Source organism: Eurosta solidaginis, chromosome 3 (genome assembly GCF_040869045.1).
Source record: "Eurosta solidaginis isolate ZX-2024a chromosome 3, ASM4086904v1, whole genome shotgun sequence".
Lineage (NCBI taxonomy): Eukaryota > Metazoa > Arthropoda > Insecta > Diptera > Tephritidae > Eurosta > Eurosta solidaginis.
In genome coordinates this window covers 106,034,183-106,059,091 of record NC_090321.1, presented here as the reverse complement: position 1 = coordinate 106,059,091, position 24,909 = coordinate 106,034,183, and the positions used below count along the sequence as shown (strand labels likewise).

At 39.0% G+C, this 24,909-nt stretch overlaps 1 pseudogene; it reads left to right on the top strand.

Moving 5' to 3' along the window:
• The first annotated feature begins 13,917 nt into the window (after positions 1-13,917).
• LOC137245956 (T-complex protein 1 subunit eta-like) lies at positions 13,918-22,945 on the top strand (annotated as a pseudogene).
• The last annotated feature ends 1,964 nt before the right edge of the window (positions 22,946-24,909 follow it).

Below are 24,909 nucleotides of genomic sequence, written 5' to 3'. Positions count from 1 at the left end.
AGTAGAATTTATGATTTTACCTACGAATTATATATTTTTTGAACTTTATAATTTCACAAATATTTTTTTTTATTATTTATTTTGGTATTAACAATGTAGGAAATTGATCAGCGAAAAGATAGCTTCGAAGCTGCAAGTTCTTCAACGAAACCTTCAACTTCAACCAATTCGACATAGCCAATTTTGTCAATAAATCATCTGAAGACGGCATTAACTCGATTGTTGGACTTCAAGAAAAAATTTGGACACCTCCTGATAACTACGAATTAATTTCATCTGGACCAAGAAATTTGAAATTCCAAAGAATTTGGCTTCGAAAATATCCATGGTTAGCTTACTCAGCCAAAGAAGATGGACCTTTTTGCAAACGCTGCGTGCTATTTCGTGTCTGAGGAGGTTGAGTCGGCAGCCAAGTTTTGGGTCAGCTGGTACTCAAACCCTTTCAGAATTGGAAAAAAGCACTGGATACCTTCAAAAGTCATCAAAATGCGGATTACCATAAAGCAGCACTACTTAAATCAGTCATGAGAGATGATATCCCGAAACAAAAGGTTGTCCCCATTGACTTACAACTTTCTGTGCCGTCGGCAGGGGTTGGCACTACTCGTCCATTTGCATCCGGTACGTACACGCGAAGAATGGTGCCTATCAAATTCACGAAGATTTTTTGACTTTCGCTCCAGTTGAAAATTTTACAGGCAAAGTATTGTCCGAGAAATTGCTCGCATTTCTAGAAACTTCTGGACTAGACCTTACTTAATTATTCGGACAAGGTTACGATGGCGGAAAATCTGTGAGTGGTAAATTTCACGGGGCTCAAGCATATATCAAAGAAAAATATACTCTGGCACTCTATTCACATTGTGCTTCTCATAGTTTCAATTTGGCTGTCAATGATACCTGCGGTAAAATTGAAATCAAAAACTGTCTCGGAACAATCGAAACTGTTTACACTTTCTTTAAATATCCAAAACGGCAACTTGTTCTTCCAAAGGCCATTGAGGCCAATGAAACATTAAAGGAGGGACTGAGGAAAAAATTGAAACAGTTTTGTGCCACGAGATGGGTACAACGTCATGAAGCAGTAGAGACGTATTTTCACCTGCAGCCAGCGGTAATCGATTCTTTGGAGGATATTTCGACGACTTGGAAGAATTCAATGGCATCTGATGCTTTCCAAATTTTTTTCTGCCCTCAAAACACTAATTTTCCAGGTTAGAAAATTAAATACGATGTCGAAAATGCATAAATGTAAATCAAAAACATACAATGAAACTTAAAAACTTATTGTGTTTTCAAATTATTATCAAAGTCGATCTTATTAACATCTTTCAAAAATAACGACGTAGGCACATAAATCTTAGTCTAAATAAATATTGTTTTTTATTTAGGCATCTCTACATGTCCTCAAGTCAGTTCATTTTTTGACCTTATCGTTGAGTCGAGTCCTGCAAACGGATAATCAAGATTTATCGAACCAATTGAGCTGGCGGATGATGCAAAAGATGTATTGAAACTCAGGAGAGAAAATGCGACTGAGGTCTTCAGCACAATTTTCCAAGAAATAACTTCGACTTGTGAAGAGTACGACATCGAGTTCCAAAAACCTAGGCTTGCAAGAAAACAAACTCAGCGCTGCAACGTTTCATTCCATACCTGGATTTATTTATTACACATTAACAAGATCGTTTTATAAATCATCGGAGTATTATGTACAATTTCGCCTGCCTTTTCCCTGCCAAATTACAAAATTTTGATGAAGCTCGTTCCGTTGAATTGTTTGAAACACATTCATCGATTCTACGTGATCCATTCCCCGAAATATGAAAGAATGATATTTAACTCTGGAGGAAACGAATCGATAATTAGGAAATTCGAAATTCGCTAGAGGCCCTCGATATTCTGACCAGGATGCATTCCCGAACGTTCACCAAGTATTAAGAATCATTGCTGTATTGCCTGTTACAAGGGTCACAAACGAAAGATCATTTTCTACTTTACGTCGCCTGAAATCATATTTGAGGTCTACAATGGTAGAAGATCTCTTATATGGACTTGCTTCCTTAAACATACTTCGGAATGTAGATTTAAAAATTGACGAAATTTTGAATGAATTTTTTTCTATACCTCGGCGAATCGCGTTATTGAATGACCAATAAAAAGCAAGTATGTAAAATAAATATTAGTGTCATTATATTTAGTGAAAAATTAGTTTTATTGAACATTACATTACAAGTCGCGTATATTTTGGATTGAATTTGTTTCCCATATTTTCCAAAAGATTATTTTAACCCTTCTTTTGGGTAAATATTTGGGTATTTACCAACTTTTACCATATATAACCAATTTACCGGATATTTACCATTTTGGTATTTACCCTTTTTCCATCTCTACTTACAACTTAAAGGTTTTGTTTAAAAAAATTGTATTTCGAACATGCACGGACGGAAAGGAACCCGCCTAGTTGCAGCCATTAAAACACACTATTTTACAGCCAAGATGCCCTAGAGACGCCATTATGAAATTCCTATGTAAAATCACCCCCTGATTCCGAAAATCAAGGTTATTTTTAATTCTATGGTAACATTCTTGAGATATTTACGAATATCCGTTTTTTCAAAAAAAAAAAATGGTTCCACTTAATCATATATATTTCTTGAAAGAATTGAAGCTTTTAAAAGGTAATAAAATTTGCTATAAACTGTGCATACAACACCTTTTGCTAGGCCCTGCAGATTCAAAGATAACAACAATCATTTCGGATTTTTTCAAAAATTTTTATAAAAATTTAAAAAACTTTGTACTTTGCGAGGAAGGATCTCGAAAAAATTTTATTTTTTTTTTTCTCTCTAAGCTTTGTTTTATTACAAAACAAAATAAGCTTCATTCAACAAAATCGATGAACCAGTACAAAATTTATAAGCGTTCAAATAAATATATCCATATAGTACAACTTAAGTACACTACAAATAATGGCATATGTACATACGATTCTGTCTTAACTCTATGATCTTATTATACCTTTCATGAAAATGAAATGGTATATTAATTTTGTCACGAAACCCAAAATTGTAAGTGCTTAAAGGAAAATAGATAGACCCACCATTAAGTATACCGAAATAATCAGGATGAAGAGCTGAGTTGATTTAGCCATGTCCGTCTGTCCGTCTGTCTGTTTGTATGCAAACTAGTCCCTCAATTTTTGCGATATCTTGATAAAATTTGGAGAGCGAGTGTATTTGAGCGTCCGATTAGACATTTGTCGGAACCGGCCAGATCGGACCACTATAGCATATATCAGTTTTATATATAGTATATATCTCATAGGACCGATTGTTCAGATAAGAAACTTTTCGCAATTTCTACCCCATTTCAACAGCTATAAGCTTCAAATATCACCGAATGCTTAAGTATATAGCATATATTGTTTTCTGAAAAAATCATAGAGATCGGTGGTATATATATTATATACCCCATATAAACTGTCATTTTTACCCCTTTTTTACGGCTAGAAGCTTCAAAATTCATCATATTTCATCAAATAGTTACGTTTACGTCATATATTTTTGATATACGTGTTTCGTAGTCATAGTTTTTACATGCAGACCACAAAAAACGTGAAGCTTTGCATCCTCACACAAAGTACCTACCTATTTTTTATTTTATATTTATCTTAAAAATCGTTTAGGTATTTACATCTGTTCACTATATATTTCTTATTTTATACACCCGATTATTTGGAGGTTACGAAAGGGATAAGATTATTGTTCATGAAAGGTATGAAATCTTCGGCACATACGAAGACAGTTCCGTCCTTACTTGTTTTATAATTGCAAAAGTTACGTGTCTTATTTTGACGCCTATTTAGATTAGGATCGGTTTCTCTTATGAGAAACCAACAGTAGTCACCCATCATAGCGACATCCCAGAATCCTTGATACCGACTTTCAATAATTTTCATTTACTGGTGAAACCTTTCGCCATGCTTGTCACTTTCGTCGCCAAGATTTTGCGGGAAAAAATTTAAATGGTAGTGAAGAAAATTAATTTTTAAAGACATATTTACTCCTGAAAGAAAATAAAAAAGTAAATTAGATAAATACATAAGTGACACATTAGTATATAATTTTCTTAGGCTGGATTTATCTTTCAATTGAGAACAAATTTCTTGTTTAAATTTTTCTCGTTCTTGTTTGTTCGGAACTGGACGATTAATTCAGATTTATGGCTATATATTCTCATGTAAATTTAAAAATTTTCATATAAATTGTTTGTTTATCGGGCAGATATGTTTTAAAATTGGTTGGTTGGTTGGTTGGAGTGGCAAGTCCCAATTGACTCCAATTAGCGCTCATGCGCCGTTTTGATACCACAAACTCGTGAGTTAACCATTGAAAGGGTGTTGTGAGAAGACTAATAAACATTTTCACGCGCCTCCCCGTCCCCCTATATCTATCCCGTGGAGTTTGTAAATTTGAGAAGCTCTCCCGGCCTAACATCCTTGAGTTCTGGGAGGCTTTCGAAAAAGGGCTTTCCAAGAAACTTTATTCTGCTTCGACAGTGTGCTGGGCATTCGCACAGCAGATGCTCAACCGTTTCCTCCGGCTCCGGACGCTTGCAGCGGCGACAGGAGGTATTGTGTTCCAGTCCTATCAGTGCCGCATGTACCCCAATTGTCCAATGCCACGTGAGCACCGCAACTACTCTGGATATATCCCTTCTGTTCATCTTAAGGACAGCTGCCGATCGTTTTTCGTTATATGATGGCCACATGCTCTTGGAAACTCTACAGGTCCGCAGCCGATTCCACCTAGACAGATATCGTCTCTGACCCGAGGGCCCCAAGAGCCGCCTGGCTATCGGAGAAAATGGCCACCCTGTTACCGTTACCAATGGTATCCATTAACGCTTAACACGCATCTTGGATAGCGGAAATCTCAGCTTGAAACACGCTTACCGAGTCGGGAAGCCGCATACATAAGGACGTGGGCGGGACAGTCGCAAATATTCCCGCTCCCACTCCGCAAGCCATTTTAGAACCATCCGTGAAAACCGAGATGTCGAATCTCTGAGTGATCCCCCATCTTTCCAATATTTCCTGTGGGGAAGAGAATTGTATAGTTTGTGTCGAAGACTTTACTTGGACATATGTAGTCCGTTTTTGACAAGGTGCTGGAGTCGTTAATATTGAGCAGGATACGACCGTGCCCGTATTATTTTTACTAAAACTGGTTGGACAAGCTATCCGCAGGGCAGACCCTAAGGCCTCCTCCAGCTTGCTACTGTTAGCATATCAAGGTCCCCCACTGATGAAATTTCCTGTGCCGAATGCCTACCTAGCTTATTTCCTACCACCTTGACGAACCTTCGCAAATTGGTCCTATTTGGATTACGATAGCAAATAGGAATTTCTACATTAAGGCAGATATTGAATAGTATCCTCCTGTTGTCAGAAAACGACTGACTATCTGATACCCTCCAGCTGTCTACCCGAATATTGCTGTTTCTGCTTAGTAGCGTGACATCTAACACCTCCTCCCAGCCGCTATGTGCCGTGGTTGGAAATACAAAGGTGGGTGTGTTTCCCCGATTGCATACTACTAGGTCAGTATTAATGATAAAAATGAGTGCCTGGAATTGGCATCACATCACAGCACAATATTTGCAGATCTCCAGTCCTTCATCAAGGCTCGGACCTCCTCCGGCGGAGCGTCCTTGTCGTGCGGCATGTAGCAAGAAGCAATTAGTATGCTAACTCCGTCAGCTGTCTCTAGCGAAATCGTCGTCAGATCCGAAGAGCTGTAAGAAGTAACAAGAAGAACATTGTAGTTAGATTTTTCCAAAACGCATGTCCTAGGCTTACCGTCCTCGCGCTTGTAAAACATAGAATATCCTTTTATCGAGAGAGTTCCTGAACAAGGGCTATATCAACGTCTTCCAGTAGGAAGACGACAAGGTTGTCCGAGGCCAGCCTAGAGTGCTGGAGGTTAATTTGGACAACCTTTAGACCCGTTGGAACTATTGGGGTTCAGGTTCTTGCACGGCGAGCTGCAAGTCCTCCAAGCGCTTGTTAGCATCGTCGAAATCATCCGGTTCTTCCTCCTCCTCCTGAGGAGACCGGAGGATTTTCACCTTGCCGCGCCGCACACCAAAACGAAGGGTGAAGTCCGCTTTGACAACTATTAACAGTTGTCAAACATACTTTCAGGTTTTAAAGTTAACTGAGAAAACGGTCTTAAATATGTTTTTTTATTAACCCATTTCCGCATGGTTTTTGATTAAGTCGTTCACTATCATCTCATAGTTAGGACTTTTGTGTTTGTCTAAAAAAGAAGTAACGACCTTTTCAAAAAAATCCCACGCTGCTGCCTCCACTGGTGACAATAGTTCTTTGAAATGGTTATTGGTCATTTTTTCCTTATTTGCGGTCCCACAAAAATCCTTTTCATTTATTTTTGCTTCAGAAATCTCTGGAAAGTTTGTCTTCAAATGATGAAAAGATTCGCCTTCTTTGTCCAAAGCCTAGACAAAATTTTTGATAAGGCCGAGCTTGAAGTGCAGCGGAGGTAGAATTATGTTTTCCTTCTTTATAAGTGGGGAGTATTTTATATTATCCACCCCAACTTGAAACTCGATTCGTTCCGGCCAATCCTTTATGATGTAGTGGTCTTGACGAGCCCGGCTATCCCATTTGCATAGAAAGCAACAGTATTTTGTGTATCCACTTTGTAGACCACATAACATTCCAACGACTTTAAGATCGGCACATATTTTCCAATCATGTTCTTCGTATTTGATTAATTTGAGCAATTTTTGCATTAGCTCATACGTTTCCTTCGTATTTACTGCATGCGCGATCGGGATAGATGGCTTTTGGTTGCCAATATGCAATAATATGGCCTTTAAACTTAATTTATCGCCGTCTATGAAGAATCGCCACTCTTTTGAATCATATGGTTCACCAAACTGTTTGAATAGACCAGCAATGTCTTTGCAGTAAAAAACACTGTCCTCCTTCATATAGTACTTGGAAAATTGTTCGTGACGAGTTCTATGTTACCTTAACATCGGATGAAACAAATTTAAATTGTTGCATACGAGAGGCATGTAGTTCGGCCTTTTCCTTTGACAATTCCAAATGCCTTATCCAGTCATTGAGTTGTGCTTTTGACAAAGAGTTTCTTTCGTTTTCCGTTTGAAATCCAGTACAACATGATGCCGCGTAATCAGATAATGCTGTTGACAATGAAACTGGAGCCGGAACTAAAGTTAAATTTGATTATGGCAATGTAGCTTCCGTTGAATTTAGTTCTGGTAATGACACTGTAGATACGCTCGCATAGGTTACTTTTCTTGACTTTCCAACCCTAAGTACTTTTGTAGTACAAATATGGCAGTACGTTGAATGGCCCTTCGCAAATCTACTGCTAACTAACTGATATACGAATACTAACACATATGTACCAGTAGGGTACTTAAGTATTAAATAGATTAATGAAAGCTTAGTTTTTGTAATAGAACAGAGTTTAGAAAGAAAAAATAGTCTGCAAAAAAATAAAAAATTTTCGAGATCCTTCCTCGCAAAGTACAATTCTTTTATATTTTTACAAAAAAAAATTGAAAAAATCCGTAACGATTGTTCGTTATCTTTGAATCTTCAGGGCCCAGCAAATAGTTGTATGTACAGTTTATAGCAAATTTTATTACCTTTTAAGATCTTCAAACCGTTTTGGAATTGCTCAATTCGTTCTTGAGATATATATGATTAAGAGGAACCAATTGTTTTTTTGTTTTTTGGAAAAAACGGTAATTCGTAAATATCTCAAAAACGTTACCATAGAATAAAAAAGAGCCTTTATTTCCGGAATCAGGGGGTGATTTTACATAGGAATTTCATAATTGCGTCTCTGGTGCAAAAAAAAAAAAAATTGGAATTTGTGATCCCGTGATACTAGCGTACCTAAAAGTAGATTCAAATGTGTGAAAAAATTGGGTATGTAGAAAATATCGCAAACCTTAAGAGCCCTATGCAATTCTTATGAAAATCAAAAAAATCCTTATAAAATACCACTCAAGAAATGCTGAAGAAACATTTTTTTGCAATACACAGCTTTAAGGAAATTTCTACTTCTGTGTTCTAAAGACTTTTAGGAACAAATTCACCAGACAACTCTTGATGTTCTGTGTGTATTTTGCGTGAATCCCAATGTGTTTTCGAACTTAAAAATTTCTTGGCTGCTCCTATTTACATACAAAAGGAATAAATCAAAATATTTCTGTTTGCTTAAGAGATATGTAGGACCCTTAATACAATATAAAGAACAATGTCTCAAATCGCAAAGGACGCCTTCCAAAAAATAAAGCTACATTTTCAAGGAATATCAAGGAATTGCACTTTCACATTTTGAATGTAATTTTTTAATGAAAAGAGTCTCAAAATTTGTTTGTAAAAGCTTACTTCGTGTGTCTATTTGAAGCATATATATCTGGACATTGCAAATACAATAAACGTTGTTGGCGTTATTTGTATGATATATCAGCAATGTCAAAACAACTCGCACAGTTCTGACAGATTTGTACCTAAATTATTGCAGTGCTGGAAAGTTCCAGGGGAATATAAGTTTAGGTTCCTAAAATTTACGCGAACTCACACCCAGGGTAACCCAGCTCTGAAATAATTTTCCAGCACTGCAATAATTTAGGTAAAAACCCAGAAAAAATCTAGTGACCGAAAATGGCGACCAATAACAAAAAATCTCACATTGTTCCACAATTGTTAGTATGAAAAAATGAAATGGCCTAACTGCAATGTCCGATTCGTATATGCTCGCCTTTTCTTACATGGTATGTATCTCCAAATACGTCAAAAAATTTTCTGCGAATCCGCCATTTCTAATTTAGCGTTCCATATCGGCGGTGAAAAATTTTTGTTAAGAGATATAATTTAATTTATATTGTGCGATTGTGATACAATTACAAATTATTGTGCTGTTGTGGTTGCCATTCATTAGCTAAACTTTGAGTGTATATCGTGTACATTCCCTGGCCTAGAAGTTTTTCCGCGAATTTAGCTGCAGACCTGTGCTAATTTTGGAGCATTAAATATTGTGGAATATGTATAATTTTTGCAGGTAAATATAAAACGTTCATGCAAATCTGAATAGATGTCATAATTGCTCATATTTTTCCCAAATTCATTTAAAAGGCTCGAGCCAATGAACCAACTTTCAAGCAGTGTACGTGCGTGTACGCAAACATATAAAAAAAAATAAATGTAAGGCGCGATAACCTCCGAAGAGATCTAAGGCCGAGCTTCTCTTCCAATTTGCGTCGTGCTCCTCTTGATTTTTCCCTACAAATTGGCCGGACGGGACCTACATGTTTTATGCCGACTCCGAACGGCATCTGCAAGGCAGATGAGTTTTCACTGAGAGCTTTTCATGGCAGAAATACAATCGGAGCGCTTGCCAGACACTGCCGAGGGGCGACCCCGCTTAGAAAAATTTTCTTCTAATTGAAAAATCTTATTTCTAAAATTTTGATGTTGCTTTGCCCGGGAGTTGAACCCAGGGCATACGGTGTGATAGGCGGAGCACGCTACCATCACACCACGGTGGCCGCCAAACATATATTTTTGGTAATTCTATTCGACAGCACGACACTGCTAAAACGGGCCCAAAATATCGAAAGGGGTGTCAAAAGACTCGTATTAATCTCGGCAATAATAATCCGAAACCGGAAAATAAAAATTGTATCTCTGTCCGTAGATATTTGCAGTTGAAATTGGCGATTTTCATGTGGTTGTTGTAATGTTGGGGTACCCACAAAAAAATTGTGAATATAAGTGTTATGCGCGGATATAGTTTTGGTCTCCAAACCGGTGTTGGGTGGTTCCAGGTTTTTATAAGCGCGGCCGAAGGCCTGCTCTTTGATCAGCTCTCTGCACCAAACTTTTCCAAGCATGATTAATTTTTCTCACGTACGACTTCAAATTGTCATCTACTATAGTCACCTACTCATATCGTGACTTCGCACATATAAATTATGAGCTGCCCGAAGAGGCCGTTGATAGAACACCAAGGGAGTATGTTTATAATCTGACTTCTGCTAATGACCAAATAACTTTCCTTCAATCCAACATTTGTTCCCTTTTTGATTTTCGCGTGCCAGTTGTAACAAAACCTTGTAATGTCCATAAGCGTCGCTGGTGACTTCGCACATATAAATTATGAGCTGCCCGAAGAGGCCGTTGATAGAACACCAAGGGAGTATGTTTATAATCTGACTTCTGCTAATGACCAAATAACTTTCCTTCAATCCAACATTTGTTCCCTTTTTGATTTTCGCGTGCCAGTTGTAACAAAACCTTGTAATGTCCATAAGCTTCGCTGGTTTAACAATCATATCAAGGGCCTTATTCTCAAACGCAACCAGGCATATCGTAAGTGGAAACGATTAAAATGTGTGAGCAGCTTTGACGTTTTCAAGGCCCGCCGGAGAGAAGTTACCAAAGCCATAAAATTTGAAAAACTTAATTATTATGAGCATCGGTTTAGCACTGCGATTGGAAGTAAATCAACATGGAAGCACATTCGTGATATTGGTATTGGTGCCAGGGACAATGTTATCGCAGCTGATATCAATGTCAGTGAGCTAAACGAAAAATTTGTTCAGATATCCAACGGTGAGAGTAACATATGTTGCGATAGATATAGCGATTATTTGGCCAATACGTTTCCTGGTTTTTCGTTCTCAAACGTGGACGATTGTGCAGTTATTGAGTCCATTCTCAGTGTCAAATCTAATGCCACTGGCCTAGATGGTATTCAGCCTAAATTTTTTAAGTGCTTACTCCCTAAAATATTGCCATTCGTCACCTTTTCCTTAAGTACCATTCTGACTACGTCAACTTTTCCTCCATGTTGGAAGGTGGCAGGGTTATTCCAATTAATAAAAAACAATGGTTAAAATAGGCACATAGCAATTCTGCCATTTTTGTCTAAGGTCCTTGAACGCATAATGCATGTTCAAATAAACACCTTTTTGAGTCGCAATTCTCTTATTAATATGACACAATCCGGCTTTAGAACGAATCGCAGCTGTACAACTGCTCTAATCAAGGTATCCGACGATATTAGCGCAAACATTAACAACAACCATGTTACTTTTTTAACGCTGTTGGATCATTCAAAAGCATTCGACACACGATTCTCGCCATGAAGTTAAAAAATGTGTTCAACTTCTCACCGCCAGCATTATGTTTATTACTTTCATATCTCAGCGATCGATCCCAAGCTGTATGTGCCGGCAGCACGTTGTCTAATTATTTACTCATAAAAAAGGTGGTTCCTCAAGGTTCGATTCTTGGTCCACTCCTGTTTGTGTTATATGTCAATGACCTCCAAAGCGTGTTAAAATACTGTTATGTTCATATCTATGCTGACGATGTCCAATTATATGTCAACTGTCCTGTGATCTCCGTCAACAACTGTATCAGTAAACTCACCTATGATCTTGAAAGTGTAAACAAGTGGGCATGTGATAATGTGTTACTTTTAAACCCAAACAAATCCCACTGCATCGTAATTTATAAGAAGATTCTTGCACTTGACGGCTATGATAATGTAATCCTAAACAACTCAGTTGTAAAATTTGTTGATACTGTAAAAAACCTTGGAGTAATCTTCAATCGAACTTTGACTTGGAATAACCACATATTTAATGCAATAGGCAAGACCTACGGCATGCTTCGTTCTCTTTGGAACACGCAACACTTTACCCCAGTGAAAATTCGACTGCTGTTAGCGAAAACATTTCTATTACCAACCCTGTGTTATGGATGTGAATTGTATGACTGTTGTGACAGCCTGTGCCGTGGTAAACTGAATGCCTTATACAACAATATCGGTAGATATGTATATGGTGTTAAACGTCGTGAACACATATCCGCTTTTGTCATACAATTATCTTCCATAACGTTAGATAACCTTCTTAAATTAAAATGTCTGACACTTCTACACAGGGTCATTGTATCCGAAGAGCCTAAATATCTTAGCGAACGCCTTCAATTCACTAAATCCCCGCGATCGCGAATCTTACTCAATATGAAGTTCAGCAACCTAACAACTGAACGCCAATTTTTCGTTTTTGCTGTCCGCCTCTGGAACGCATTACCTGTCCGACTTAGAACTATTCAGAACCCACTGCATTTCAAAAACGAACTGCTACGTTACTTCGCACAATAACTGAAATATATGTATTTGGCCTTTTAGCTCCAACCAATCTGTTTTTCCTCTTCCTCCTGTTTTCTTTACCCAAGAACTTTTTATGCCTAGACTATCACACATCTACCATTCTGCTGCCATACTCTAATCTTATTGCTAGGTTAAGCTTGATTTAAGATGAAACACTGTAAATTAACTTATGGTTGTGTGTTTGCTTGATAAATAAATATGCAGAAAGGTGATCTGCGCAAAAATACTATTGATTTCACCACGGTTTTGGAGGGACCCGCGGGTAATTTTTCGATTTTTTTAATATCTTTTGAACGAGTTAAAATTTTTATTTTGCGGTTTCGGATTATTAATACTGATGTCAAGTCGCGTCTTTTGACACCTCTCTCGATTTTTGGATGCGTATTAGCAGTATCATGCTGTCGTATAGAATTACCATATTTTTGAATAATTTTCTGTCTAATAAATTTTGTTATTTTTCTAGACTGGTTCTCCTCAAACTAGTCAGCTACACCACCAACATCAATTGCAGGCGGTTTAACATCTCCATACCAGCAAACAGGTGACCAGTAAATGCCACCGCAACTGGGTCCAATTCCACGACAGTCTGGTCACAGTCACAATCCGGTCCACCTCAACACCGTATGCACCATTTGGTGGCCATGAGCAAGATGGTCCCCCAGGTATGCCGCAGCATCTACTGGACCAGGTGGGGCAATGACACCACATCCAGATATGCCAAGGTATATACCACAACAGCAACCGGGTGATGCAATGCCACGACAGCAGCTGCAACAAACTATCTGCCAATGCCACAACATTCGGCCTATCCACCACAACCTGGTCCACCTGGTTGTCCTCCACAACCTCAATAGCCAGGTTATCCTCTACAACAGCCAGGGGCGCCAGGTTGTTACATGGGTCAAATGATGCCACCAACACAACTTGGACAGCCGCCAATGCCCAGTCAGCCATTTTTGTATTATTTTCTTTAGCAACCACCTGCACCTGGTACTGGTATATATCAACAGCCGCAACAGTATGATCAAGCCCAACGCCGTTTAGATCCCGATCAGTTGCCAAATCCGATAAGCGTTATCATTGAAAATAAAATTAGCGCGGGTTGTGTTTTTATTACTAATCAACAGGGTCTATTACCACCATTGGTGACCACAAAATATGTGGTACAAGATCAGGGTAACTCCTCGCCACGTAACGTTAGGTATTGATATTCGAAATTAATGTTTTGTTTGGCAGTTACATTGATCTTTCTCGTTTGCAGGTCCTCTTTGTATTGCATACCTGCAACAGCTGATTTATTAAAAACAACAGCTTTGCCCTTTACACTTACCATCTCACCAATGGCACGCACGGTTGAGGGTGAACATTAGCCACACATTGTAAATTTTGGTGAATTGGGTCCAATTAGATGTAATCGTTGCAAGGCTAATATGCAATTTGTAGATGCTGGTCGTCGTTTGCAATGTCTTGTGTGTAAAGTGACAACAGATAGTAAAAAAATCTTTCACTTTTACTTGTGTTCATTGATCCATATATTTTCTCAACAGTGCCAACTGAATAGTTCCAACATTTGGGCAACACCGGACAGCGTGTCAATAAATATGAACGTCCTGAACTTGTATTGGGTACATATGAGTTTTTGAATAAACAATGTTTGGGTACCGATAGCTGTCAAGGTAAACCTCAACTCATATCCAACATCAATGCCTCGCAATCAATTGTGGACGCTGTACGCACTACATTGGGTCCACGCAGTATGGACAAGCATATTGTTGATTCCAGTGGTAAGGCCACAATTGGTGCATCCATTATGAAACTATTGGCAATTGTGCATCCAGCCGTAAAACTCTAGTCGACATCGCCAAATCTCAAGATGCTGAGGTAAGTTCTTTGTTATATTAGAATGTGTAGAATAAAAATGTTTCACTTATCAGATCGGCGATGGCACCACTTCAGTAGTTCTTTAAGCAGGTGAAATCTTAAAACAAGTAAAGCCATATGTTGAGGAAGGCGTGCATACACGTATCATCATTAAAGCTATACGTAAAGTATTACAATTATGCATGACCAAAATATGACATGGCTGTACATGTAGAAGCGCCAATCAAAGGAAAAACAACGTGCTTTATTGGAAAAATGCACTGTAACAGCAATGACCTCCAAAATTATTCATCAACAAAACGATTTCTTTTCTAAAATGGTAGTGGACGCTGTACTTTCCTTTGATGGACCAAAGTCTTACAGAAAATATAAAATCGCATTATTAAATATAGAATTGAAATTCAAGGTTGAGCGTGATAATGCTGAAGTACGTGTTGATAATATTCAAGAGTATCAGAAAATTGTTGATGCTGAATGGCGCATTCTGTACAATAAACATGCTAAGTAAGGCGCCTATGTTGTGTTATCTAAACTACCAATTGGTGATGTTGCTACACAGTATTTTGCAGATTGTGATGTGTTTTGTGCTGTTCGTGTACCAGAAGAAGATTTGAAACGTACAATGAAAGCTTGTGGTGGTGCTGTTATGACTGCAGCTAATGATATTAATTCAAGTGTTTTGAGTCAATGTGATTACTTTGAAGAACGTCAAGTTGGTGGTGAACGTTTCAACATTTTCCTAGGTTTGATAGTGGGTTTGACGTTGATTTTATTTTCATATTTTATAATTATTTAAAGGTTGCGTTAATGCCAGAACACGTACATTGATTTTACGTGGCGGTGCCGAACAATTTTTGGAAGAAACTGAGCTTCGTTAAATGATGCTATAATGATTGTGCGGCGTACAATTAAACATGATTATGTTGTTGCTGGTAAGTCAAAATACATTAAATTGTTAAGTAATATAATGAAAATATTGTGTCCAACTCCGGAAGAAAAAACTATAAAATTTGTGTCAGTGAAATGATAATTATTGCTTTTGGCTGTTAGTTTTGGGGCATCGCCTTCGAGTGCCTTCTGATCGTATATGCCGTTTCTTTGCCAACTACCTTTAAGGCGTTAAGCTGATCAGTAACGTCGCCGTGAAGTCGGTCAGTGTAATGTAGCTCAGTTCTATCACAAAAAATCGAAACATGTTTGTACACCAAAGGAACGAGGGACTCAAGGGATTGATAAGCGACAAATCTTTATAGGTTCAGAGCTTCCTCAAACCAATTGTCAACCTCATCTACGCGAGAGGAATCCTGTTACATATATAAATGTATCACACACATATTAAGCTGGCGAGGCTCTGGCGACCCCAAGTTCCTCGTGGAACTAGGTGGTGGGGCGGGATGGCTTAGAAGATTTAATGTGATCATATTAATCGTTTCCGAGATGGTCGGGCTAGTACCTTAATGGTGCATTGTTACCAAAACGTACCAACTAGACTTTTACCATCTACAACACTCCCCAAAACTTTCGAAGAGGGTGCTGTTGTTGTTCAAGTGAAGTAAAAGGTGGTGGGATATTCTTTGTAATCAAATTATCTTTACGCAGGAGAGCCACATGTAAAAAGTAAGAAATAAAAATACAATTGCGGTTGCATGCTGACCAAAACGTAGATCCTGATCGAACATCACACCCTAGATTTTAGGATGCAAGACAGTCGGTAGCGTAATGCCATATGGTCGAAAATTGGCGCGTCCATGTTGTAAATAAGGTCGCCGATGATTTGGTCGGTGACAATGTCAGGTTTCGTGGCGACAAAACTGGGGAGATCGGGGAGATAGCTCTTTATTTTATTACAAAGCTCATCGATGTAGGAAACAATAGTATAGGCGTAGGAAACAATAGTGACTCCTTCTGGTGGTGAGGATAGCTATTGATATGTAGAAGTTAAAAAGAAGTAGGGATTGGACACCGGTTTGAATATGAGAGAAGCGCAAACACGAATGCAAGTGGTTTCAAACCACTGGTAAGCAAATCACCACTTTAACTGTCAGAAAAAATGTTAAATTGTTCATTTTATGTAAACAAATTTTGAAAGTTGCAATTGAAGTTATGTAAACTCGGGAACTTCAATTGAAGTTCAAAAAATTACAATTGAAGTTCAGAATTTTCAATAGAATTTCAGTAAATTATAACTGAAGCTCAGGAATTTCAACTGCAGTTCAGAAAATTACAACTGAAGTTCAGAAAATTACAATTTAAGTTCAGTTATAATTTTCTGAACTACAAACACAACTTCAATTTTAATTTTCTGAACTACAACTAGAAATTCTAAGCTTGAATTTAAATTTTCTGAACTCGAGTAGAAATTTTTGAACTTCAATTGTATCTTCCGAACCTCAATTGCAGCTTCCTGAACTAAAATAAAAAAGGTATAGCATTAAAATTGGCGAATTACAAGTCAACTTACTGAACTTGTGAATTGCCTACTCGCGATTTGATGGTTTACTGCAACCAATAGTTCCGTTAGCTCTTCTCTTTTGTTTTCTATATCACTAATTAATTTATTTAAGTTTCCCTTAACTTTGTATGCATACAATCGCATACAATAAAAGTTGTATTTATGGCTCACCAACAAGACTGAAAAACTATTCCTTCCTTATGACTTATAGTTAATAATTTACAACTATTATAAATAGTCTAATATATTACAAAAAAATTGAATAAAAGAAATGTTAATGGATTTGCATTAAAGAAATATTTTATTTATATAGCAGTATAATCCAAGCAAAAAAACGGTCGTAATACTAGTCAAAAGGCGGTCATATTAACGTTGTTAAAGCAGATGAATAATTAGTTTAAGAGAAATCCATTACCTGAAATGAAATGTAAAATAAAATGAAATACATACCTATATACACATATATAATTCATAAATACTTACCTTAAGTCTTAAAATTGAATACTTATAACTTATCTTTAAATACGTACCTTTAACCTGTTATCTTTGCAATTGAATATTTAAAATTTACTACCTACATTAAATTTGAATTATTTTCGAATACCCTAATGTCTTAAATTTCAACTCACCTAAAATTCTTATGTACGTAAATTGCATGCTTACTTAGTAACAATTGTACCTATGTGCATGCGGTGTGTATATGCCTTTTATGCGCGCATCTCCGCGCTCTTTCGTAGATAGGCATATACACACACATATGGAAATTGGTACATCAATTGTTCTTACCGTTTCTTATTGGAATATTGGACATTTTATGCTAGGTAACTGAAAATAGTTAAGAAAAATATGATAAAAGGAAGAAATTGAAGATTAAAAGTTAGAGTTTGTTAGTAATCGGCGACAGCGGCGTTTTATTTATACGGAGACATGCAATTTCAAGTGATTTTCTAGGCAGTTTAATGAGAGTGTGAAGTAATTTGCGCTCCCCTAAAATACCTTATTATTTTCTTTGCTAAAAAACATTAGTAAATTTTCATGGCGCCCGAAGCAGGGACTCAGTGCAAATTAAATTAAATAATATACTCTATGAAGTGAAAGTGAGTGCTCAGTTAAAAAACAAATAAATACAAATTAAATAAAAACTAATTTAAAACTATTTAATCAAATTAAAATTTCAAAAACAACTAACTTGCAAATTATTCTTTTTTAATGAAAATATCAACTGCCTGTCCGCGAGTGGTCGTGTGTAAAAACAAATAAATATAATTTACATACAGTGAGTGCAGTACAGTGGCTAAAAAGCAAAAAGAGCAATTAAAAATTATACCAATTATTAAAATATATATATATACAGATACATATATATTTAAAATTAAAATCATACAATCTAAAATTTTATGCTCTTAATAGTGCAGTGAATATCCATATAACAATTTGCCTACATATAAAGAAAAAGAATTAAGAGGTACTTACCCAAATAAAATAAAAGAGGTACTTACCCAAAAGCAAAGTTTTCCTAAAAAAAAATTATTGGTTGAGCGACTATTGCAGTCATCAACAGCCAACTCCATCAACATCGTATTTTTAAACCAGAATAAGTGCAGAGGCAATATATTAACCCGGCTAACAAAAATCGTACGGCTGCCGTTTAAACCCAGCTTCCCAGAGTCAATCTCATTATCCCACTCTCGGTCTTCAGCTCTAAGCCAGTTTCTTGGAATGGAGAGAAGTTTCCACAAGAAAGGGGATTTAAAGACTCAATATGATAGTGTCCTAGAAGAATACCTCACCCTCGATCATATGGAGAAAACCGGCTCCTATGAAAAATTTGACGGAGGAAAATGCCTCTCATTTTATTTTCCTCATCACGCAGTTGTCAAACCCGAGAAAAAGACATCAAAGGTGCAGGTCGTGTTTAACGCCTCAAAAAAGTCGGCATCTGGACGTGCGCTTAACGACGTTCTTTATACCGGCCCTACCCTCCAGCCCGATCTGATGCTTCTGATTCTCAAGTGGCGTACCTACCAATTTTTTTTTAACGGAGACGTAGAAAAATGTATCGTCAAATCATAATGCATGAAGACGACAGAGACTATCAGAGGATCGTATTTCGCTCATCTCCGAGCGACCCCATAAAAGACTATCGTCTGAAAACAGTCACATTTGGTGTGAACTGTGCCCCCTACCTCGCCATACGTACTCTTCACCAACTGGCCAAAGATGTAGAAGAAACTTTCTCCAAAGCCGTGCCTGTTTTGACGAAAGAAACATATGTAGATAACATTCTCTCTGGCAGCCATGAAATTCTCTCTGCTGAAACATCTCTCTCCCAAGTCATCCAAGTGTTAGCGTCAGCAGGATTTCCATTACGGAAAATAACGGCCAATCACCCCAGTATTATAAAAAACATCGAAGAAGAGGACTTGCTAAACACCAATCTTTTTGAATTCGAGAAAGCAAGCAACACCAAAACTCTCGGCATACAGTGGAACGCCCTGACCGACACGTTTTCGTACACAGTGGACTCAATACCGCTCTCGTCCGCTAGTACAAAACGACAAATTCTCTCCTCGGTCGCAAAACTTTTTGACCCCGCAGGGTGGCTTACGCCGATTATGATTCAGGCCAAGATTTTACTCCAAAAGCTATGGATAGACGGAACTGGCTGGGGCGAACCAGTGAAGCCCCTCCGCTTTATTAAATGGACGCAGTTCGCAAAAAATTTACTCAGCATCTCAAATATAAAGATACCTCGATGGGTTGACTACATCCCGAACCAGCAGGTTGAACTGCATGGCTTCTGCGATGCGTCAGAAAAGGCATATTGCGCCACTATATATCTGCGAACAACCCACGGTGCCACCACGTCGTCCCACCTTCTGGTCGCTAAAGGCAAGTTTGCCCCTCTTCGCACTACCAGTCTTCCAAGACTAGAACTATGTGGAGCTCTACTCCTTGCCCGACTAATCGCCGTCGTACAATCCCATCTCGAGCTCTCTCTTAAAAATCTTTACATGTGGTCTGACTCGGAAATTGTGTTAGCATGGCTCGAAAAGCCTCCCCACGTTTGGAAAACTTTCATATCCAATCGAACAGCTGAAATTATGGATCTCGTCGGAAGCGCCTCCTGGAAGCATGTAGGCAGTCGCGACAATCCAGCAGACATGGGCACTAGAGGATGCAAACCCATGGACTTGGCAAATTCTTCGCTGTGGTGGAATGGCCCTGTGTGGCTGACCCAGCCCCCGGAAGCTTGGCCAAAATCATCTACCCGCAGTATCAACCCGCCTGAAATGCGCCGAGTCGAAGCACTACACTCAGCTGAAGATGACCCCGATGTATTGGATCGATTTTCCTCTTTTCCCCGCGCCCTCAGGGTCATGGCATATGTCTTCAGGTTCATTAATAATCTCAAGGACCGAATTCGAGGCATTAAACCCGCGTACACTCCCTCTCTGTCTCATGAAGATCTCCACAAAACGAAAAATAAACTTGTGACGTTAACGCAAACCCGATATTTTGCTCGCGAAAGAACATGCTTGGAAAATGCAAAAACCCATTGATAAAAGAAGCTCTCGACTAACCCTCAACCCATACCTCGATAAAAACGGGCTCCTCAGGGTTCATGGTAGACTAGCTCATTCGACGTTGACTTACAGTGAAAAACATCCCGTTATTATCCCAGAAAAATCAAGATTTGCTGTCCTCTATATACAGTACCTCCATGAACTTCTTCTCCATGCCGAAATACGTCTCATGCAGCAATGCCTCAGACAGGATCTCTATATTCCACGACTCAAACCCCTCATAAAGAGATGCATACATCAGTGCAAGACTTGTTCCCTCCACAAGCAGCAAATGCGATCGCAAATCATGGCGGCTTTGCCCCCGGAACAATGCACATATGCTCCGCCTTTCACCACTACCAGTGTCGACTTTGCGGGGCCTTTTCAAACAAAAGCCTCCTTGCTAAGGTCTCACACCTTACTGAAAGGCTACGTGGCCGTTTTTGTCTGTTTCGTGACAAAAGCTGTCCACCTTGAGCTGTGCTCGGACCTAACAACAAATGCCTTTCTCGCAGCATTCGCTCGCTTCGTCGGACGTCGTGTATATCCTGCCACAATGATGAGTGACAACGGCAAAACGTTTATTGGAGCTAAAATAGCGGCCGAAAAGGAGTTCGTTGACTTCATGAAAACTGCCTCTCAAGAAGTAATCGCTAAATACTCTCCCCAGGGCATCAATTGGAAATTCTTTCCGCCCGGAGCTCCCCATATGGGCGGCTTGTGGGAGTCTGCAGTGAAGAGTTTCAAACTGCACTTCAAGAAGACTGCAGGAGCCCACAAGTTCACATTTGAAGAATTTACCACCCTCTTGGTAAGAATTGAAGCCGTATTAAACTCTCGTCCTATCTCACCTTTGTCCCAAGATCCCACCGAGTTTACCGCGCTGACCCCCGGCCACTTTCTCAGAGGTGGCCCCCTCCTCGCTATCCCTGAAGTGGATCACGCGGAGTTATCTCTTATAAACCGATGGGACAGGGTAAAAAGTTTACATCATCAATTCAGCAAACGGTGGAAGGAAGACTACCTAAAGGATCTCCAGAAGAGGCAGAAGTGGAAAAATCCACAACCCGAACCCAAGGTCGGTGAGTGTGTTTGTATTCACGACGACTCACTCCCCCCGACAGAGTGGCGTCTAGGACGCATTGAAAACATATATCCCGGGTCAGATGGTCATATACGCGTTATTGACGTTCGTACTCAAACCGGCACCCTCACACGACCACTTGTCAAGCTCTGTTTCCTCCCTCAGATTGAAAGCCCACCCTCTCGGGCAACCCCGGAGAATTCGTAGCTACTCTCAAACCACCTCTGTCCACTCTTACCACATCACCGTCACTAATAGTCGTATTTCGCAACATAATGCCAACTGAAACTCCCTGCCTTAACATTTCTCTCACCTAAAAGGCATTTACAACTATACTTTCAGATTGTCATGAATCGCGATCAGCAACGGGCACCCCGAAACTCCTTGCGGTCAGCAGTGATCGCGCGCAGCCCGCCGCTGCAAATCGACTACCGACGATGCCGCGTATGTATGCAAACCCACGCTCTTCGTAATTGCAGAGTCTTCAAGAAACTGAAGCCGCCACAACGATGGATTCTCGCGAGGGCGCATAAATTCTGCCTAAATTGCTTAGCGCTATCGCACGCCACAGATGAATGCAGCTCACATGATCGCTGCCGAACTTGCGGCTTACGACATCACTCTCTGCTGCATCGACGGGATGTAACCCCGAGCATCCCACGTCATACCCAGGCACACCGGCCTGGTCGCCAAGTAGTACCACCTCAGGTACCCTCTACCCCCACCGTGCGATCCCGTTCTCGCCCAGCTATCTCTCGGTCTCGCCCAGCTACCGAAGCACAACCACCAGCATCTACTGCCGCTCGACGCACCGTTCGATGCACCGCACAAGGGCTGCAAACTGCCACTTCCAGGGGAAAGGTGTCTGACCTCCTCGTACGAGATGCGCTACGGACTCTTCAAGAGCTGCAAGAGGCTCTAGCCGCTGAACGCGCCTAGGGCGGGGACGATGGTTGAGCGACTATTGCAGTCATCAACAGCCAACTCCATCAACATCGTATTTTTATAACCAATTAAAAGAACTTGAATTTTACCTGAATTTTTTATATTGAATTTGAACATGTACCTTATTTATAATTACCGTAACTAAGTTACATATATATAAATATGTACATTGAACCTTTTTATACATTACTATTTGATGTATAGTTATTATCTTTACGACTCATGAATTACGTTAAATCCATGAATTATATCTATAGTTATATCTATTAGAGTATAAAAGTTCACGTTTCGCCCCTCTGGCAACCGCAACGATGAGTTGACAGTTGACATGTACGTACATATGTACATATATATATATGTTTGTTGACATTTCCTTTTTTACTTATAATTCGAATTTTATCTATCTCGCGGTGTGACCTGAATTTGGAAAAATCTTTTTATCGTTGTAAAATCTCTTTGTATAAAAAATTAAATTTGTTTTAAAGTTTGAACAAAACCCAAGTGCCTTTTCTCTTGTGTAAAATCCCAAATTAATAGTGGTTTGTGTGTATATAAAGACTGCCATTAGGTTGTGCAAAAAGTTAGACAAAGTGCTTTGTACACATCAAAAGGGATCGCTGTGGTCATCATCCGACCGAATTCCACAGCGTCTACTGCCACCCTCAGCACTTCGCCACTGCCGCCAGATAACCATCACCACCATCATCGAAACGCTGCCGCCATCACCACCACATCATCGCCATCGTCGCCGCATCCACCATAGCTACATCCCGCCAGGAACAACAGGTAAATTTTATACCACACCCCCCTAACCAATTATAATAATAATAAAAGGTTATATGAAAGAGGTAATACTTACCCACAAGTGCGGAAATTTCTGAAAATTTATACATATATTTATTGTACAGTTGCGTTCACTAAAATAGTAGTGAATTTTAAAAAGGGATTAACATTTTATTACACTATATTTTGATATTTGCTTAACTGCATAACTGTGCCGCTTAAAACCGACCGTGATACCGCTACGGTTGCTGCTCTGGACGCTAATAATTGCGTTGATCCTGATTTTTGGTGATATTGCTGCTTTCGAGGATTTGGCCACTTAAGTTTCCTCCAGCGTTGGACATCGTGGGAATGAAGTGCAGCTGCCTACTCTGCCAAAGGGAAGTCAAAGCAGGAAACGAACCAGTACACAAAGAATAGGTATTGAGTGCTAACAATTAAAAGCTGTTGAGGTTATATCTTTTACTAAATTGCTGCAAAAATTACCCAACGAACTTAAATTTTTGGCTCTCTTTTATTCACTTCATATATTATCGTATATTTTACGTAAATTTCGTGATATAAGATTTCGGGATTGCTAGTGAAAAACTACCTCGTGCAATTTCCGACAAGGCTCGCGATTACCAAAACTGTCATATTTTCGAAAGCTATACTGCTTTATTTCTTGGTCCTATTATTGACCATATTTTCGCTCCGGTTAGATCGTTCAGATTTTCGACATTTGTCTAGTTTCCCTTTTTGAAACGATTTTGTGACTTTCTTGTTCGGTGAGTCCCTACTTGGTTCGCGCTTCTTTTCGATAGTTCGGGTGAAGTTTCAGTATTTTTTTTTTTTTCGTTTTCGTTATTTAAGTCGCTGAAAACTTCCAGACTATACATTTTGAGTACAAAGTTACTGTACTTATAGCGCACCAAGATAACCGGAAAAAGTGAGAGTTCGCAAGGCCAGGTGGAAGACACCAAGGCTCTGAAAAGACAAAGGTCAATTTTAAAACGCATCTTCCGCATTTAATGTTTGTGTCATGATTTTACAATGTTTATGTTCCAACTTGTTTTTACAAATTTGTCTTTGTTATTGTCATTGTTTTTAAATAAAGATATCCAGCCCCTGAGGATGCCAAGGAGCTTGGCGAAACGTCGGGTTTATAAGTGAAGTTTAATCTTGCACTGTTCAAATATCTGACCATACCAGCCTATAATAATTTTGAATTTAATAAAATCAAATTGGTCAGCAAAAATCGATCACACTTTAAAACGAAGCATTTTGAGAATTAAAACCGAGATTCTCGATAAGTCGATTTCATCACAGATATCGGAAGTCGAGTGTCGACTTGAGATGCAAGATAGCTACAGTGAAAAGCTTATGAAGTGTTAATGCGAAATCGAGGATATCGATGAAGACGATACAACTCGTGGTAGCCTTGATGATCTGATTGTAGAAACCAAGGCCCCTTTAAAATCAATAGTGTCAGAACATAAAAAGTTGAATGTTACTGAAACATCCTTCTTTAGCGCCTCACAGCTCGGGGCTTCCAAAGATGTCGCTGCCCAAATTTCGAGGGCAATATTCGGAGTTTAAAAACTTCATTAGTCTGTTTGAGAGCCTTGTTCAGAATGACACGTCTCTTTCGGATATAGAAAAATTCACCCACTTGGTTTCATGTTTGCCTGGTGAAGCTTTAAGAACCGTGAAGGCCTTCCAAATGACGGAAGAAAATTATCCGAAGGCGGTGGCATGCTCAAAAAAAGTATATGACAACAAATGTCTGATATTTTCTAACACAGTTGCAAAACTGTTTGAGCTTCCAAAAATTCAAAACCATCTTCGGTTTCATTGCGGTCTATGATCGATACAGTATCTGCCGTGTATGACTCCCTGTTGTCTTTGGGTGACGACAAAAATAAATCAAATGCAATGCTGATACATTTAGTGATGTCGAAGGTT